Source organism: Pelodiscus sinensis, chromosome 2 (assembly GCF_052426305.1).
Source record: "Pelodiscus sinensis isolate ZL-2025 chromosome 2, ASM5242630v1, whole genome shotgun sequence".
In the NCBI taxonomy this organism is placed as follows: Eukaryota; Metazoa; Chordata; order Testudines; family Trionychidae; genus Pelodiscus; species Pelodiscus sinensis.
Window position 1 is genome coordinate 52,100,734 of NC_143053.1, and position 20,787 is coordinate 52,121,520.

The following is a 20,787-nucleotide window of genomic DNA, read 5'->3' on the forward strand; positions in this document are numbered from 1 at the left end:
TAACACAGCACCAAATTTCGAAATAAATTGCTATTCCGAAATGTCCCTTAATCCTCATGGAATGAAGTTTACAGAGATGTCGGAATAGTGTGCCCGTTATTCCAAACAATAATTCAAAATAACAGGTGTGCTGTCAAGATGGGGAATAGCTATTTTGGGATACCGGAAGTATCCCCAAATAGTGCCACAGTGTATACATACTATTGGGCTTCGTCTACACTGAAGGCTTCTTGTGCAAGAATTTTTGGCGCAAGGGTTCTTGCACATAAAGTTTATGTGCAAGAGGGCATCCACACTGCCAAGTGCTTTTGCGCAAGAGCGTCCATGGCATTGCGGACGTTCTCTTGCACAAGAAACCCCTATTGCCCGTCCACACGTGCCAAAAGGCTTATTCTTCATAGAAAAAGAAATAACTCTTGCACAAAAAGCCCTGTGGTTCCTATGATTAACTGTACTTTTTCTTGCACAAGAGTGCACTTGTAGTGTGGACACTCCACAAGTTATTGTGCAAAAACTCTGCAGTGTAGATATAGCCTTAGTGATTTTTCTCTCAATATGTGCCATTTCCCAGATATTGTCAAGTACTGGGAATATTGTGTGTTTCCCTGCAGCAATTTGTTTTACACACACACACATTTGACATTTATTTTTAAGTACAGTAATGCCAAAGAAAAAAAAAGCGGAATTATTCTTAGAGCAACAAAATAGTCAGCAAACTGAATAAGTGCCCAATAAATTTGGTATGAAAAAATTGACTCTATTATGAGGACAATGCAAACTCACCCTGACATGCTTAGATTTTAATTTGTCAATTTCAGCAGGCTTTAGTTTCACTTTCAAGAGACAGTTTGAGCTCCCTCTGGTGGTTAATACAGCCTGTAACAATGTTTGTTCTAAATGGAACATATAATTTCATAAATGTGTAGATTAAGGCCAGAAGAATCCATACAGTACACACTGCTCCATGAAGCCCTCTGCTGTCCACCTTCCTCCAAGACTCTCTAATCAGCTGTTTGGTGGTGTCCTTAATTAGCTGATGGGGGAGAGGAGGCACTGACAAATACTTGTAGCAGGTAGGTGCTGAGCACCTCCTATTTTTTCCCATAGGTGTTCTAGGGCTGGAACATCCACGGAGTCAGCACCTATGGGTGCCCAGACACCTAGAGTGAGGTGGCAGTGTGCATATTGAGAGGCAGAAACATAAGTGCCTAAGGAACTTTTATTGCAAAATCTTAAGTGATTAAGCTGCAGCTGAGTTGGACTTTTGTGGATTGCAGCAGAAACTAAAGCTGGGGGTTAGTCACCCAAGTACTTTTGTGGATCCAGGCTTAAGCCTATCTATGTATTACGTGTCAGGATGATATTCTGTTTGCACATAATCAATGAAATGAGATTATGATCATTAATAGCTAAGCAACCTAAATTTTTATTTGAGTGATCAATTCTGAGAGGCAAAGAATAAAGTAAAAGTAAAAAGCATGCTGATGATTCCTTGTAAAAAATTCTCTGTCTCAGGACATGAAAAGTTGTTGAAGGCAGAATACAGTGATGTGATGTTAATTCAACCCCTCTTCATAATTAAATTCAAAGATACTATATATCAAAGTGTGTGTGAGAGAGCAAAGTATGTACAGAGTAAAGTGGAGTTCCTCTCCTTAACAGATGCCTGGAGTAAACTAGTATAAATTTGTCATAGGCACCTATATTCCAGAAGGCAGCGGCAGCTTTCTGGGGCAGCCCTGTATATAAGGAGTTGCCCAGTAGAGAGAGGAATGTTCCATTTAGCACCCTCTCTGGTCAAAGCCTGTTCCTTGAAAACCACTTTAGAGCAGTGTTGGGCAGGCTAAGGTGAGCTAGAGACAAAGGCCCCAGCCTGATACCTGCCAGGCTGCAAGCCTTGCAACCAGGATCAAGTAGGTGCAGGGATCATAGAGGAAGTGGCCCAGGGAACTAGAGGCTGTACAGGAGAGTAGAGGAGGCTGCCACCAGAGGGTCCCTGAGTCAGAACCCAGAGTAATGGGCAGGCCTGGTTCCCCTCTTGCTCCTTACACCTCACCTTGCCACCGAGGCATGGCCCATACAGACTATAGCTTGCCCGAAGACAGAGGAGCTAGGCTTTAAGGCCACAATTGGCCACAGTGGTGGATGAAACTGGGAACTGCTGATGCCTCCCTGGAAGGAGACAGAGGGGCAAGGCTTGAAGACCACAGTTGGCCACCGTGGCAGTAGAAACCAAAACTGTCAATACAACCCTGGAAGGGGGCAAGAGACCACTATAATGGGCATTGCCAGAGGGCAGTGTCCCAAAGAAGATACTGGGGTCTGAGAGCAACATGGGTCTGGAGCAAGAGAGTGGAGCGAAGACAGTGAGACACCATCCAAAGGGAATGCCCTGCTGAGTAATAACTAATTCCCTGGAGCAACCAGCAGGAGGTGCCGCAGCAGTAAGTTCTGCCCCGAGATGCACTCCCTTTGATTTCTGTTCCAGTTGATGGGCTTGCTGTTAAAATGTATCCACAAAAGAGGGTAAGCCCATTTGCTGCAAGGATCACTAATTGACGTTCAACATGACCAAGTTACGCTGGCATAAACTCTCTTCAGATCAGTGATCCTTAGATTATTCTATATAGCTGTGATTTTAACTCATGTTACAGTGATTTTAAAAGTTCCACTAACATAAGAACCAGATATGTTGCTGTACCAACTGGTTTTTTTTCATTATTGGACAAAAGTTTCAAAGGAGCAAATGCATTGAATTTTTCTTGCGTTCCTATTTACATTTTTACTGTTCTACACTGAATATATTACTCCTGTGCAAAATTTCTGTAGGAAACATAAATATCTGGGGACCTGAATTCTCCCAAGAACAGAGGCTATCATTTTTAGGTCAGGATTTTATTACAAAGATAACACAGGAGTAATTTACTACCCTCTTCAGGTAGGCATCTGGACCTGAATGAGGATGTGATGGTGCTATAAGGGATTTGAAGTTGCTTGTAATAATTTGTGAACATTGTGTGCTGATGTAGGTATTATGATGTCTGCTGGATACATATATTATTTCAGTAGCAGGATTGTTAGGAAATGCATACAGGAAGTTGTACAGAGAGCAGGAGGGAGGAGGAATCAGATACATATTACCCAGCAAACATTTTGGAAACAAAGTAAGAGCCATTTACCTTAATTGTTTGGTTCTGAGCCCCCTTCAGAGCTCACCAAACTGGTTTTGAGTAGCAGGTTGAAGCATGAGAGTCAAGAGAACAAACAAAATTTGGCTGGATTTAAAAACAGGTGCTGGGGGAGCTAAGGGGAACAGAGAAGATCCAGCTCCAAAGGTAAGATTCTCAGGTAAGACAGACCTGTGTAGGATCCTAAGTATGAAAGTCATGCATCTAATCTTTTTGTTGGTTTAACAATTCTTTGTTCTATTCTGCTTTGTTCCTATGTTAAGATTAAAAAATACTTTGTTTTAAGGTGGCTATTTTTGATCACTGAAAGTCCCAAAGAGAAGAATGAATTGCAGCTACCCAAATCCAGCAGGATCAGCTGAATAAGAATGATTTGAACCACAAGCAACTGTAGTCTCAGACCCAATCTGAATGGGAGAATCATGGTCTTACACCTGAGAGGGATAAAGGCATGAAGCTGAACAACTCTGAGGGTGCACTGAGAGAGGGATCAAAGGTGCAATTAGCTCTGTCACTGCGAGAGCTGCTTAGTCTGATTTCCAGAGGTGCTGAACATTCATAACTCCTCATTGAAATAAAACTAGTGCTCAGCATCTTTGAAAAATAAACTTTCAATTGCTTCCAATCATTTGGACTTACTGAAGACCAGCTTTTATCACATTTACATTGCAGTACTTTGAGATACAGTGATATCTAGATAGAACAAGGGACTGCTTTCAGATTCCAGTCTTCTATCCCTAACTATGTACCTGCCTTAATGGTTTACCCATCCATAAAATGGACATAATATCACCTACCTCAAAGAGTTTAAAGAGGCTTAGTTACGTTTGCAAAACACTTCGATTTCTGGACTACACCAAGTGCAAAGAGAGAGATTATTAGATACATAAATTCTTAATGAAATTTAATAGTAACCCCAGAGATATTTTATAGAACTAAAGTTATAGATGTATGAGAGATGAGAAAGGAGCACAGTAAAATGATGTAAACAAATGGTTTTCCTGTTAACTAGCATGCAATTGATACCTTGAAATTTTTGGTAATTTATTCACTATTTTTAGCAGGTTTGATTAATTTTCAGCTTGTTAGAATGAAGTAGTCTATGGCAAGATCTTAAATTAGGAGTCACCAATTATTACAGGTCCTTGCATGTTTTCTTCTGGTCAGATAACTTTATATAAAACTCTTCTCAGTTTAGAGTAAATGAGAAGGGTATCAGGGCACACACTTTTAAAAAAACAGTTCTTTTCTTGCAAGGCATTTCTATTTCACTCATGGCTGCAGGTGGGCAAGGGCAAGGGAATTAAGTGATTTGTTTACTGACAGCAGGGGTTGAACTCCCACATCTGCAGCACAGGAAATGATGAGATAATCCAAGGGAGCCAATGGACGGGGCACTTTGGTGCCTTGTGTCCTGTGATCCATCAGCCACTGTGGCCTTCTTTGCCCAGCTTTCTTCCTCACTGTGCTAGTGGCCACAGCTAGTGCTGCTAATGCCAGGGTTAAGGTTCCTTCCCTTCACTCCCTCTGGACAATGGCTGTAGATTGTCACAACTAGAAAATGTGAGCAGAAGAGCTGGAAGCAGAGTACGGGGAAAAAAGGAGCACTGTCTTAACGAGACTGCAGCCCATAATGGTAACAGTTCAGATCATCTCTTATAGCCCTTAGATTATCATAGAGTAAAGCCGAGATAAGAAGGTTACAGAGAGAGAGAGGTGACAGTAGGGACCCAGTAGGAGGGAGGGAGATACTGTCCTTTATGTAAGAGCACAATCTAGAGGAAACATGTGGGGGTAAGAGCAGGGCTGGAGAAATACTCTGGATGTCTGAAAACAGACTTATATAAAAGGCTCGGGAACAAGAGGAAGCGAGGAAGAAAGAGACTCCAGTCACACACCCTTTCTCAAAATCCACAATGGATTCTTCCACTGTTCTGTACTCTCCCTGAAAGTTCCTTTTCTCCTCCTAAAAGGGAAGGAAAGGAACCGGAGCTCTAGCACAATGCACAGCACTTTCAAGCTACCACCATCATGTGCTATGGGCACCACCGGAATAGAGTAAACCTGAGCAGGCCACCTGATTATGCCCCGGGACTCAGCAGGTTGAACTGAAAAGCACTTCCAAACTACCACCCTCAAATGCCTAGGTTCAGTACATCCTCATCTCCTCTTTCATGTTTCAATTTATTCTGGTAGTAATCCACTTGATGAGCCAAGGCCACAGCATTTTTCGGTGCCGCAGGGTTCTTTAGCTTAAACACAAGGAGTGTTACTGCAGAGTGAATGGGAGAGCAAAAAACACACGAGAGAGAGAGAGAGAGAGAGAGAGAGAGAGAGATGGATGGATATCGCCCCTCCGTGAAGCTTGATTCAATCAGGCTTCCCAGGTGGTGATAATGGCTGAGGGCCTGGAATGTTGGAAACAGGCAGACCAGAGCCCCTAGCACCATCAGTAAGGAGACGATAAAGTCCCAATGGGACCGATGTAGATGTTGAATCCAGGAATCGGAGCACAATACTTGAGCGTAGGTAGGGGGGTTTGTAAGGAAAGAACAATGATTCAAGGGAGAACACTAAATTTGTTTACAGGTACACTGATAATTTGAGGGAGTAGACCAAAATTGTTCTGTTCAGGCTAGACAATAGGAACTGATCATTCCTGATTCTGGGTTGTGTTCCTTTGAAGGAGCTCATAATGCAATTAAGCAGCTTCAGTATTTTGAATATCACTAGGGGATTTAGTATTTGAATTGTCTGATAACTACTCAGCTGGGTGTGTGCAGGAATGGATTCATTAGCATCTGAACCAGAGATTTCCCATCATGCAATGCTTCTCTACTTTCTTGCTCCCAGATTTCAGTGAAGTTCTTGCTTTGGAATCTCTGTTCTTCGTTCTGTATGATAATGGAGATGCCTTTCTGTCCTACCTTGATGCAAATGAGGCTAGGAGAGTTTCCTTAATCCTGTCACCCTTGTCTGGAGGGGTTTGTGTGTGTGTTCCCCTGGCTTTTCTTTACATTTTTGTAAGTCTTCTAATTGACTTTGGTTCAAGCAAAGGCTGGGGGTTGGGTGGGGGAGGTCCTTCATGAGTCAGACAAGCTGGATACTGTGCCCTGGTTTCCGAAGAACACAGAGGTGATAGGTAGCACAGTATGCACCACCCTATCTTCCACTACTCAGGTCAAATCTCTCAAATTGGTCCTTGCTACAGCATGTTTTCCATAGTAAGGATGTCTTCCTATACAATAGTTTTGTGCAAGGATTTGCAGCATTCTGGCTTGTTGATGTCTTTGCTTTTATCTTGTTGTACAGTGAGTGCTTCATCCACTCAGTTTTTAATGTAGCACTGGAATTGGAATTTTGTAACTAAGTCAGTTATAATACATGGATGTTATAGCAAAGGTTTGGATTAAACTTAAATCCAAGATGTAGGCCTCACACAGGGCCAGGCAGCTTTATTATTTTAGCTCCAGCTCTGTTTGTTGTTGGCATGTTAAAGTGAAGGGATGGAATATTGTAATATAAAGTAATATTAGTGTTAGGTAAGGCCTTGTAGTAGATAGAAAAAAGTGTAATGTTGAAAGACTTTGTAATTTGTTAATGTGACTTAGAAGTACCCCTTTGTTCCATGCTGCAATTCTGTAAATGTATTGTTTGTGTGAATGGGAGAGAGAATGTTTTAGGAGAGATAAGTGTGAAGGCCACTGCATGCTCAAATGGTTGGGATTGGGAGGGGGGGCAGGGCTGAAGACTCAGCAGCACCAAATAATTATCAACTAAGTGAAAGAACTTAGAAGACGCAGACTACCCAGGCAGCCTGACGAACCCTGAAGCTAGAGGCAAGCACCCCTTGATAGGGAACCAATCACAACTTTTGCAGGAAAGACAAAACCCCCAAGGGGTCATCAGCATACTGATATCAGATGACTGTGAGAACAACTTCTTCACAATAAGCACATATCTTCGGAAGAATGACTGACTAAGGCCTGACAAGGCAAAATGCATAAACTTGCATAGAAGGAAAATCCTATAAAAGATGGGGTGTCTTGCATGGTTCTTCCGTTCTGTCCTGCTAAGACCAGGAGGGGCATCAGTCCAGACTGACATGAACCGGCTCCTACCTCGCACCTGACCTATCTGGCCAAAAGGTTGGGCCGAGCAACAGACTGGTAACTATTCCATCAGCAGAGAGAGAGAGAGTGTAAATGCATATGCTACTTGTTATATTGTCAGTAAATGTGGCGTGTTGCCTTATACCCCTGAAAAAGATCTCATGTGCTTTTTATAAGGATAACACTAAATGCTAGTCTAGCATCTTGAGTATTTTTCAATCAGTTAGGAGGTGAGTGTTGTTGAATCCAGGACCTGAGAGTATATAGAAACACATCTTGTTGTCATTCAGATTCCTGCCATGGTTCTTGAAACTACACTCACCCACATTTATAAATAGTTTGTAAACAAAAGCAGCCTACCTCCCTGTAGTTGATTTTTCATATTAAATTGGTATGGGAGCCAAATGTGATTGGTGGTTCCTGTGTTTATAGAATCTGAAGGCATATTTTGTAAAAAAAAAAACAAAAAAAACCTATTTTAAGTCTTCAGAGTAGAGGATATGAGAACACAAGTGAATTTGGTATTCATTCTAAAATGGGTCATGGATTTGTAGGAAAGAATAACTGAATAACTCCATCTTAGTTCCAGCCACAACAAAAACAACCTCCACCACAATGCTAGAAATAAAACTGTATGAAGAACAGACATTTGTTATGTTTATACTAAAATCAATCAAAGGTTCATAGCCAAAACAAATAGATTTTTAACCAATGAGTAATACTACCTCTCAAACCACTCACTGTACAAACAAGTCTTTAATACAATGGTAGAAAATAAATATGAAACAAAAAAGAGAAACATAAAATGAAAATATTATATATTATGACATAAAAATTATATTCACACCTTGTCTTTACTAAAGGGCTAAATCAATCTAAGTTACGAAATGCTAGCTATATGAATAACATGGAGTCAACATAGTCTAGATCACATTATTGCAATGCCTATACCATGCTTCTTAGTCTAGTGGAGTACTGGAGAGTGATCTGTGGTAAATTTAGTAGGTCTTCACTAAACCTGCTAACTAGACCCCTGGAGGATTGATTGCTGCAGCATCAATCCCTGGTAAATGTAGACATACCCTATGAGTTCATAGAGGAAAATAACCATTCTTATCCGCATGCTTCTGTGGTACTTGATTTCGTTTTTTTCTCTTCCTTCTCACCCCATATCAGTTTTCTGAAGGAAGGTAATAACACAAACCTCTTAAAAATACTGCATTATCATCAATCAACCTGCATCCACACGGCTGAGTATCTCCACTGAAATCAGAAGCACTAGAGAGGCCTTACAGCCTATGCAACCACAAACCAGTTTAGCCTGTCTCACAGTACTTATAAAATCAGGCTAGAAAGAGACTTTTCTGATCTTCATTGTGTTGCTCTTCTCTGGACTTTCTCCAGTTGGTCCACATCCTTCCTGAAATGTGGCACCCAGAACTGGACACAGGACTCCAGCCGAGGCCTTATCAATGGAAGAATGATTTCTCATGTCTTACTGACAACAGTCCTGTTATTATATTCCAGAACATTCACTTTTTTGCAGTTGTGTTACGCTGTTGACTTACATTTAGCTTGCGATCCATTATGATCCCCAGATCTCTTTTTGCAGTACTCCTTCCCAAGTAGTCACTTCCCATTTTGTATGTGTGCAGTTGAATGTTCCCTAAGCAGAGTATTTTGCATTTATCCTAATTGAATTTCATTCTATTGACTTCAGACCATCATGGTAAGTAATGCTGATCTAAGTGCCGGTGTGGACAGAACTCTGGCGGTAGGAGACACATCGGTACTGTTGCTCACTGGGCTGGAGTAATTAAGTCAATGGGAAAGTTCCTTCCCATCAGCTTAGAGCATCTGCACTAGGAGAGCTACAGTAGTGCAGCCACACTGATGCAGCTGCACCACTGTACACTCTGTATCATAGCCACAGACTCAATCCCAGGGTTGCCTTTATTCACCTTTTTATCGATGGCCACTATATTTGCCCTCTTCCAGTCCTCTGGAATCTCTCCCACCTTTTATGAGTTTTCAGAGATAATTGATAATGTCTCAGATGTATGATGGATTCTGCAAGACCAAGAAATTAAGGAACTGCTAGAGAAGACATGGATTCTCACGCAGAGTAACAGTAAATTGGTACCAGAGAACTTTGTTCTTATCTGACATAACAGAGCTCTGATAGATCTGGAGATGAATTGTATTGCACCTTCTCATCACTGGCTTCTGAACCCTGCCCTTCAAAATAAAGAAATTCCTTTGGAGGCTGATATCTCTGAAGACTTCTTAGGTGGATCAAAGAGTGCCAAGACCTGCAAAAGAGTCTGTATTTCCTTTTGTGCTACAAGGCTTTTTTTAAAAGCTAAGGATATTTCCATGACATCTTCATTAACAGTCACCAAAGCACCTATCCCTCGGACACTTTAGTGCTAACTACAACCTATATTAGCTTGGGCACTGGCTTTTCATGGCCTCAGACACAGCTGGTATTGTGATTTGTGACTATAACTGCTTGTTCCTTTTACATTTCAGGCTGTTCCAGGGTATGGTTATGGGAGTAGAGGGGTGAAGAGAATCTCCTGTGGCAGCTGTTACTAAGGTGCTCTCTCATCTAATTGAAATCGCTGCATAACCGCCCCCACACACTGACTTTAATAATTATACCACAGTGTCTGAGCACTTTAACTTTTGTGAGGTAGATGTGACGGTGAGCAGTGACAGAAGATCTCTTGGGCATGCATCCCACCATAATGGCAAAGCCACCGACACTTGCCTCTTTGCTCTCTGGGGCTTCTCACCACTCTGTCCTACTGGGCCAGCTCACCTGGTCTCTCCAGCCAAAGCACAGAGCTGAGATCACTGCCACCCCTCCGCTCTGAGGAGCAATATAGACACAAACTCTTCAAGTCCAAAGAAAATGCTTTCAGAGAAAACACTCCCAAAAGGGATCAGAACCCCAAATAAATCATTCAGGGAAGCCCCCTTTAATAATGAAAGGAGGATGTACACACTGATTGCTTCCCCAGGTAACAATTATTTACACTTATTTTATAGTAAATAAAAGTGGTTTTATTAAGTACAAGCAGTAGGATTTCAATGGTTGCAAGTGAAGACAGGCAGAGCAAAGTGCATTGCAAATTTAAAACAACAACAACAAAAATGCATAGCTAGTTTTACAAACTTATTACAAACTTACCCTAAAACTGTTCTTATTTCAGCTAAACTTCCAAGCCAAGGAAGATCTTTTCCCCTGGGGTGTCTGGATCATTCTCTTGGGAGTGCCATGCCAGCCAAGGACAAAGAAACTGAAAAACTTTGAATCTTAAATAAACTTATTTTTGGGCAGGAATTATTTGTCTCACATTCTCCACTTCCGTGGAAAATTACCTGGTCAGACCCTACCAGTAGGGGGATCACATGACTTCCCAAGACCAACCACTGCTTAGACTTAAAAGAACAAAGGAGGCTGTTTACAGGTCATTACCCAGACACTGAGGGAAACACCCTGGATGGCTTTCATTTGCACATTGATAACCATAATCCATTATACACAATCTACAACCCATCTTGGAAAATGATCCCTCACTCTCAGAGACCTTGGGAGAAAAGCCTATTCTTGCTTACAGACTACCCCCCAACCTGAAACAAATTCTTTCCGGTAACCAGGCCACACAATCACATCATAAGCATCCAGGAACCCAGCCCTGCAACCAAACACGATGCCAACTCTGCCACATATCTATACTGGCGAATTCATCACTGGAAACAATAACATAAGCTACCAAATCAAAAGGTCATTTGCATGCACATTCAGTAATTTGATCTATGCTATCAAATGCCAGCAATGCCCCACTGCGGGTATGTCTACACTACCCCGCTAGTTCGAACTAGGGGGGTAATGTATGCATACCGAACTTGCTAATGAAGCCCGGGATTTGAATTTCCCGGGCTTCATTAGCATAAAGCCGGCTCCGCCATTTTTAAAAGCCGGCTTGTTCGAACCCCGTGCCGCGTGTAGCCGCGCGGCACGGGGTTCGAACAAGCCGGCTTTTAAAAATGGCGGAGCCGGCTTTATGCTAATGAAGCCCGGGAAATTCAAATCCCGGGCTTCATTAGCAAGTTCGGTATGCATACATTACCCCCCTAGTTCGAACTAGGGGGGTAGTGTAGACATACCCTGCTATATATATTGGTCAAACTGGACAGTCTCTGCAGGAAAGAATTAATGGACACAAATCAGACATACGTAAAGGAAACATACAGAAACCTATTGGGGAACACTTTAATCTTACTAATCACTGTTTAAAAGATCTTCAAGTGTCTGTCTTGTCCCAACCCAGTTCTACTAGCCAGATACACAGAGAAACATTGAAATTAGAGTTAATCCACAAATTCAATTCACATGCTAATGGACTCAATGATGATGAAGGATGGTTGGGGGGTCTATCAACTTAACAGTCGTTGAAGGTGCAAACAACTCTTTGTGTAGATTCCTATGTCAGGAAGGATACTATCAATTGACTTTGATTCTTATCTGCTCTGTTTTAACTACCCAATCTTCAGATACTTACTGATTCCCTCTAGCTTCCTGTCTCCCACCCCCCTCCTGGTTTTCCTCCCTGTTCCCCTTCTCTCCTATTTATTTTGGGTCTGCACATTCTAAACTCATAACTCTGATCATCTGAAGAAGTGGGCTGTGCTCACGAAAGCTCATGATACCATCTACATGTTTTGTTAGTCTATAAAGTGCTACCAGCCCATTTGTTGTTTTTTCTGTACAGACTAACTCAGCTACCCCCCCCCCCCCGAAGCTTCATAATCCATTTGATACTCCATATTTCTAACTTTACATACAAGCGTGATACACAAGAGCGGCCCGAGGCCGGCTGTGGCAGCTGGCGCCCTAGGCAGAATGTGCGATCAGCGCCCCCACCTGCAGAGCTGTCAATGGATGCAGAGCATCGTCGGGTGCCTCGGGCGCCCCCGTGACATCATCAGTGGGCACTCTGGGCAGCAGCGCCCTAGGCAGTGGCTGAGTTTGCCTATACCCATGGGCCACCCCTGGTGTTACATACACCAAAGTAAGATATACAGATTCTGCAGATTGTGACATTTAAAATGATAGGTTACATGAGGTATTTTGTCCAAAGTATCTTCAAGTTATGAATATTTGTGTCCATAAGTTAATTACATAAAGCGTGGGGGGAAAGGTCCATCAGAGTAGATTCATAGGTTCCTCAGCCGGAAGGGAATGCTATGATCCTCTACCTAGATTTCTTGTAAAACACAAGCCATCCAACTTTTCCAAAGTAATTCCTAGTGAATAGGAATTACTCAAGCAGTCCCCCACTGGTCCCGTGCTCCCCGCGGCACTTCCGCTTTTGAAATGTAGCAAGAGCTCTGCTATCACTACATTTCAAAAGCGGAAGTGCCACCAGTTCCGCACTGTGCCCCTTCCTTGAGACAGTGCTGGGAGGAACTGGCTTTTAAGCTGGCTTCCCCCAACACCAGCTCCTGCTCCCCACCTTGCTGCCTCTCTCTGATTGAGGCAGCAAGGGAGAAAGCAACTAGCTGAGTCACTAGTTGACTGTCCAATAAGCATATGCTTATCAGATAGTCGACTAGTCACTTACATCCCTATTTGGATCTGATAATTTTCCACTCAAGGTGAGAAAAGTTTGAACTAAGCACAAAGATTTCCCACCTTGGGGAAAAGGGATATAAGCGAGGAAGAAAGGGGCGGGGGGGGGGGGCGGGGCATAAACCAGAGGGGAATAGCCAGATACCAGACTGTCCTCGTACCGATGATGCTTGCTAGAAACATCTAAGACTGAAGAAGGGGAAGGATTGGGTCCAAGTTAGGAAGCTGCTTTGCTTGTGAAAGAGATATTTAGGACAACTGTTTAGGGCAAGCATTTGCAAGCAACAAGTTTCTTAGTGGATTCAAACTAGCTAAGCATTTTTTGTTCATTTGAATTTAGTAACTTACTATGATCTGTTTTCACTTCCAGCCATTTAAATCCTACTTTTTATACTTAATTAAAACACTTTTGTATATTATCAATCCCCAGTGTAAATAATTGCTACATTGGGGGGCAGGAAGCAACAGAGTGAGCTAAACTTATGAGCTTTCTCTATGTAAAACTTTTACACAGGGTAAGATGGATTTATTTGGGTCCCATGTGGGGGCTGGTTTCTTGGGTGCTGAAGCCCTAGAGCAGACTCCTCCTTATTATTTGTAAACCTCCAGAAAAATTCTACCCTCTGATGAGATGTGACACATGACATATCAGAGAAACTAAAAATAGGCTTATAACTGGATGCAGGCTTCAACTTTCATGGAGTGGCTAATACTGTTCTACAAAACACAAGACCAATGAAAATTGATCCATAAAATCAGCAGCAGGGCCAGAGTATCACAAGTAACAAAATGATAAAATCTTCTGGAACTAGAGAACATACTTCATGTAAACTAGACTTCTATTAAGAATATTTCCTTTATTAGTCAGAGATTACTAATAAATCTGGAGCTTTGCAGAGACTTGAGTTCAGAGTCACTGTGTAAATTATCCACTACTTTAGCAAGTCTTCATAGGAGTTTGCAAGCAAGCCACAGATTGGACTTTATACTCCCCTTCTACTGAAAATTCTTTAGTAATAATTTTTTTTAATATACAAAATGTTTGTATTTCTCTGCATATGTTTTGCAGTTCATAATGTAAGGGTTAATTTTCTGGGCAGACATGTTGTCCTTAGAATACTTCTATGATGCCAGTTTCAAGAAATGTAATCAACTGCACTACTGAACAGCATTATGTAATGTGCACGGCAATCATTTAATTCCACAACTATCATAGGGTATGCCTACATTACCCCGCTAGTTCGAACTAGCGGGGTAGTGTAGACATACCCATACTGAATTGGCTATTGCATTTGCTTAGCCAAGTTAGAATTTTATTCAAAGAATAAAACTAATAAAAGCTTTAAGGCAACAAAAGAGCATGACAGTGTTATGGATTCATTACATATACCAATCCATCTGTTTCACTTAGGGTAAGTCTACACTTGCTCCCTAGTTCGGGCTAGGGATGCAAATGTAGCCGACCAAAATGGCTAATGAAGCAAGGATTTAAATATCCTGTGCTTCATTAGCATAATCTCACCCGCATATTATTCCGCTCACCAGCTGATTCGAACCGGGAAGAGCGCTCCGGGAAGCGTTAGTTCGAATCAAACCCCTTGGTTCAAACTAACGTTACTCTTCATTTTTTGAGGAGTAATGTTAGTTTGAACCAAGGGGTTTGATTTGAACTAACGCGTTCTGGAACACACTTCCTGTTTTGAATCACCTAGCGAGCGGGATAACATATGGGCGATCTTATGCTAATGAAGCACGGGATATTTAAATCCCACTTCATTAGCAATTTCGGTCAGCTACATTTGCATCCCTAACCCAAAATAGGTAGCAAGTGTAGACGCACCCTTAGATCTGGATGGGTATCCTTACGCAGTTACTGTAAAACAGGTGTTTCTCTAATATAAGCTCAAGTCATCAGTGTAAGTACAGAACACTTTAATGATATGTCCAGTATTCGATGCCCTTTCCCAAAGACACTAAGGCTGTGTCCAGACTCCATGCCTCCGTCGACGGAGGCATGTAGATTAGCCAGCTCGGAAGAGGGAAATGAAGCCGCGATTAAAATAATCGCGGCTTCATTTAAATTTAAATGGCTGCCCCGATCTGCCGATCAGCTGTTTGTCGGCAGATCGGGAGAGTCTGGACGCGATGCCCCGACAAAGAAGCCTTTCTTCATCGACACAGGTAAGCCTCGTGAAACCAGGTTTACCTGTGTCGATGAAGAAAGGCTTCTTTGTCGGGGCATCGCGTCCAGACTCTCCCGATCTGCCGACAAACAGCTGATCGGCAGATCGGGGCAGCCATTTAAATTTAAATGAAGCCGCGATTATTTTAATCGCGGCTTCATTTCCCTCTTCCGAGCTGGCTAATCTACATGCCTCCGTCGACGGAGGCATGGAGTCTGGACACAGCCTAAGGGTGTGTCTAGACTACAGGGTTTTGTTGACAAAAGGGGCCTTTTGTCGACAAAACTATACCTGCGTCTACACTACCGTTGCGATCTGTTGACCGTAAGTTGATAGAACGCGGCAGTTTTGTCGACAGCAGTAAACCTCCTTTTATGAAGTAGAACATCTTTGCTGACAGAGATCTCTTGACAAAAGGTGTGTGTGGATGCAAGGAGTCAGTTCTGTTGACAAAAAAGGCCTCCAGGAAGAAGCCCTGGTGGACAGTCTAGCCTTTACAGGTATAGCACCTCTGTAGTTCCTGGCCGCAGCTTCTTAAAGGCACAGCACCCAGCAGGGGCGGATATACGGCAGGGCAAACGGGGCGGCCACTCCAGGCCCCGCACTTCAGAAAGCCCTGCGCATGCGCTGTGGTGCCACCGCACATGCGCATGGTGTCACTACGCATTCGCTGTGGCAAAGGGGGGCTCCACGGAATTTTGCTGCCCGGGGCCCCGCAAAACGGTCATCTGCCCCTGGCACCCAGACAGGCCTTGCTGTCTGGCAGCTAGCCACAGCACCCGTGCCAGCTGTGATAGCCATGTCCCAGTCTCAAGGGCCCCCTGGCCCTTCTCGGGACAGAGACGAGTACCCACCCAGGGGCACCAAAAGACACCAGCCTGGTCAGGGCCAGAAATCAAAAACCTCCTGGAGCTCTGGTCCCAGGAAGAAGCCCTGGAGGCCCTGCAAACACACCATAGAAATGCAGACCTTTATGAGCGCGTGGCCCAGGGACTGGACACCAAAGGGCATTACCCCTGCACCATGGCACAAGTGATGGCAAAGGTAAAGGAGCTGTGGCAGGGGTATGCCAGGGCCCGGGACCAGAGCTCCTGTTCCCGGGCAACCCCCGAGGCCTGCCCTTACTATGAGGAGTTGGAGCAGATCCTGGGCAGTGGGGAAACCCAGACTCCACTGTGTGTGGTGGAGTCCAGGTTACCCCACCACATCATGGACTGACCCCTACTGAGGGAAGAAGACCAAGTAGGAGAGAGACACCAGGAGGAGGAGGAAGAGGAAGCAGCAGGGACCCAGACCCAGACCCCAGAAGCCTCCCAGGCATTTGTGGCCATCAGGGAGGGAACATCAGGTGAGTGCTTTGAGGGGTCACCATGCACAGGCGGGTTGGCAGTGGGGGGGGGGGGGAGGGAGGCAGCTAGCCCCATTACCACTGTGGGGCCCCTGTGAGGCTTTCAGGCCGCTGCTCAACTCACACGCAGTGTCACGTGCAACACCCGAGTCTCCTATCCAAAGGAGAGTCCCTACCAGCCATGGAATGCCATCGGGGACAGCAGGGGTGCACTCAGACAGTGATTGTCTCCTCCTCTTTTCCTCCACAGCTGGACCCTCTACCAACTGGGGAGCACCACACCTGCCCCACCACCATCCTAGACCCGTGGCACCCACAGGCACTGGCATGTGTACACGGACCTGCTGAAGGAGCACATTGTGGCCCTGCAGGACCTCAACAGGACCCTCCAGCAATGAACGCAGGCAGAGGCCGAGTGACGCACCAGGCTGCTGGATGAGCTGGTCCAACAGCGCACTGTCATCTATGCCACAATGAGGGAGGTCTTCGCCTTGACCGCTCCTCCTGCACGCTAGGCCCCTGCTCCTCCAGGGCCCAGCCCCTCCAGCTCCCCTTTCTCTCCCAGCTCCTTCAGCCCCTCCTGCTCCCAAGCCCTCACAGGTCCAACAGCTGCCTCCCCCTCCCCAGGCCAGGACTGGATCTCCCTCCACCCGATTCCCAGGCCATGGTGATGCCAGGACACAGGAAGGTGGCAGGACCCTGCAATCAGGGAAGCAGTGGTCTACTTGAGCCCCCCTCCTCCCTCCAGGTTTTCAGTCCCCTACCACCCAGGTTAAAGGTCATTTCAGTTATAGAACAAAATCTTTATTTTTGAGTGAAAGATTTACCTTTACACATTTGAACAGTACACAGCAAATTTTTTTTAAACAGCACATTTTCTTTACTGATAGGCTGTGTTTACACTGGCACCCTTTTCTGTAAAAGGGATGCAATAAGACACTTCGGAATTGCAAATTCCTACTTGAAAGTAGGAATAAGGGATCTTCCAGAAAAGGGTTTATTTTCCGCAAGATCCCGTCTAGACTGGCGCTTTTCTCCGGCAAAACCCCGAGCCGGAAAAAAGCGGCAGCCATGTTCATGCAAATGCCGTGGGGGATATTTAAATCCCCCGTGGAATTTGCAATTCCGAAGTGTCTCATTAGCATCCCTTTTACGGAAAAGGGTGCCAGTGTAGACACAGCCATAGTGTTTCTAGTAAAAAATCTAATGTCTGTGTACAAAGAAAACTGGGTGGTATGTATTCTTTATGGGAAGAGGGTGAGGGTAGTAGAGGGACAGGTAGGGGTGGGCCAGGCCAACCCCCGCCATGGGGGAGGCCCTAGGGAGGGTCAGTGGCTCCTTCTGAGAATCTCTCCCTCAGGGCCTCTTGGATTTGGACACCAGACTGGTGAACCTGGTGGATGGCAGCTGTCTGGGGCTGCTGAAATGGCCTCTTCTCACCATCAGCACCTGTCCCCCACCCCAGCAGAAAGGCCTCCCCTTTCCTCTCCACCAGGTTATGGAGGGCGTAACATGCGGCCACCACCTCTGGGATGTTGCGTTCCCCCATCTCCAGTTGTGTGAGGAGGCAATGGAACCTCCCTCTCAACCGGCTGAAGGCACATTCCACCTGGATGTGAGCCTGGGTAAGATGCGTGTTGAAAAGCTCCTTGCTCACATCCAGATGTCCGATGTAGGGCTTCATGAGCCATGGCATCGGGGGTAGGCTGCATCAGCCATTATGCACACCGGCATCTGCACATCCCCAAGTGCAAGATGCCTCTGGGGGAAAAATGTTCCTGCCTGCAACCTGCAGTACAGGTAGGAGTTCTGGAATATGCGAGCATCATGTGCCCTCCCCAACCACCTGACACAAACCAGGGCCTGCAGCACCATGGAATAGTAACCCTTCCAGTTTATAAATTGGGCTGCTCGATGGGGCAGTGCGCGGATTGCGATGTGTGTCCCATTGAGGGCTCCTCAGCAGTTCGGGAAGCCAAGGGCGGCAAACCCGGCAATGATGTTGTCCAGGTCCCCGAGATGGACGAGCCTCTTCAGCAGCTCCGCATTAATGGCCCTCACCACCTGCAGCATGAGACAAATAGACAGATAGAAACCAGACAGTTAGACAGGTTACATAAGCGCTTGGGAGGAGAACCCTCCCCCCCCAACTGACCCCTCTCCTTGTCAGGACACCGCCCTCCCCCACATCAGTAAAGGGGTGGCCGAGGAAGTGCCATTCCATCCCCCATTCCCTCATGCCCTTGCCTGGCAGTCCCCCTTTCTCAACCTCCCCACTCAGCAGGGCCTGTCCCCCAACAGCGACTTACCTCCATCAAGATGGTCCCGACGGTAGACCTCCCCATGCCAAACTGGTATCCCATGGAGCGATAGCTGTCAGGAGTGGCCAGCTTCCTCAGGGCGATTGCAACCTGCTTCTGAGGGGGGTGGTAGGCTGCAGGTGGGTGTCCTGGTGTTCCAGGGCAAGGGCGAGCCAGGCACACAGCTCCAGGAATGTGGCCTTCCACATCCGAAAGCCAGTGTTCGTTGTCCCAGCACTGCATGACGAGCCAGTCCCACCAGTCCAAACTCATCTCGTGCCTCCAAATCTGCCTATCCCCAAAAAAGTTTGGGGACAAGGGCAGAGCTCCTGCATCCCAGAGGAGGGTCTCTTCAGTGTGGTCCGGGTCCATATGGGGCAGGAGATTCATGACAGAGTCATGCAGATGCAGCAGAAGCTGCAGTACGGCAGCATGGGGACATCGCCTGCCCAGGGGCAGCTCAGGATCCATGGCCAAATAAAAGATGAAAAGCAGAAAAAAACCCAGAAAATAAACTGCTGTGGTGTCCGAAGAAGCAGGACAATAAGAGCACGCACTGCAGCAGCTTTGCTTTCTCTCTAGGAGGTAGGCAAGCCAGAAGCAGGAGCAGAGCAACGGCTGTCCACGGGGAATCCCTTTAAGCACGCGTCTCTGCAAAGGGCAGGCAGCAGCACCTGGAAATAAAGGCTGCCTCCATGCCCTGCCAGAAGCACTTCTGGGTGCCTTCATTCGTTGACAGAGTGTCCGGCAGTCTGGACACTCTTTTTCGAAAAAGCGGATCGATTTTTCGATCCGTATAATGTAATCTAGACTTTCTTTTTCGACAGAAGCTTTGTTGACAGATACTGTTGACAAAGCCTTTGTCGAAAAAGGCGTGCAGTCTAGATGTAGCCTGATCCAGGATGCTTGGTATACTACCTGGAAATCACTTTGGCTATGTCTACGTTATAGCCTCTTGCGCAAAAACATATGCAAATGAGGTGAAGGATGGACTATCACCGTGCCTCATTTGCATAATTAATGAGGCTCCGTTTTTGCGCAAGAGGCTTTTGCGCAAAAAGGAGCTGTCTACATGTGCTGACCAAAGTAAGTCACATCTGCATGTTTATTTTCCGGTCACATACCCAGTCACAGGAAAGGCTATTATTTTACCAAGTAAAAGGAAATGTAAAGTATAGCATTGTGTTTATTTTATAATTGCCTTAATAATGTTACAGTCTCCAGTGATCCGACCAACACCTAGGCTACGTCTACACTGGCATAATCTTGTGCAAGAACTCTTTTGCAGAGGAGCTCTTGTGAAAAAACTCTTCCAGAAGTGAGTGTCTACATTGGCATGTGTATTTGCGCAAGAGATGGCCATTTTAACCATAAGGCTTTCTTGCGCAAGAAATTCATGTTTCTTCACTGGCCTCTTGCGCAAGAACAGTTGCACAAGAGGGCTTATTCCTGAGCGGGAGCATCATAGTTCTTGCGCAAGAAGCACTGATTTCATACATTAGAACATCAGTGTACTTGCGCAAGAACTCGCGGCCAGTGTAGACAGGCAGCAAGTTTTTGTGCAAAAGCTATCGCTTTTGCGCAAGATCGCGCCAATGTAGACACAGCCCTAGTGGCAGTATAGGTAAGACATTTAATGGTAGACTGATAGCTTACACAAAGAGACTGAGTAACTGATTTTTTAATATCACATCACCATGATACTCAGACACATATACAATAAACCAACTACCTTCAAAATGATGGTGCTCAAACTGATGCTACCATGTCACTTACATATCTTATTCAGAAATATGATTGTCTGAAATGATTACATGATTTTTCTAAACAGCTTATTTTATTTAGTTTCCACTATGCTGATCATAGAGGATATCATCCTAGTTCCAAACAAGGTAAACACTGCTCCATGTAAACAGGGTAGTCAAAAGTACACAGCGCTCTTGTAAAGAGGGCAGTCTGACTCTTTTCTCTCTCACTATAAATATATATATGTAAATTCCTGTGGGATGACATAG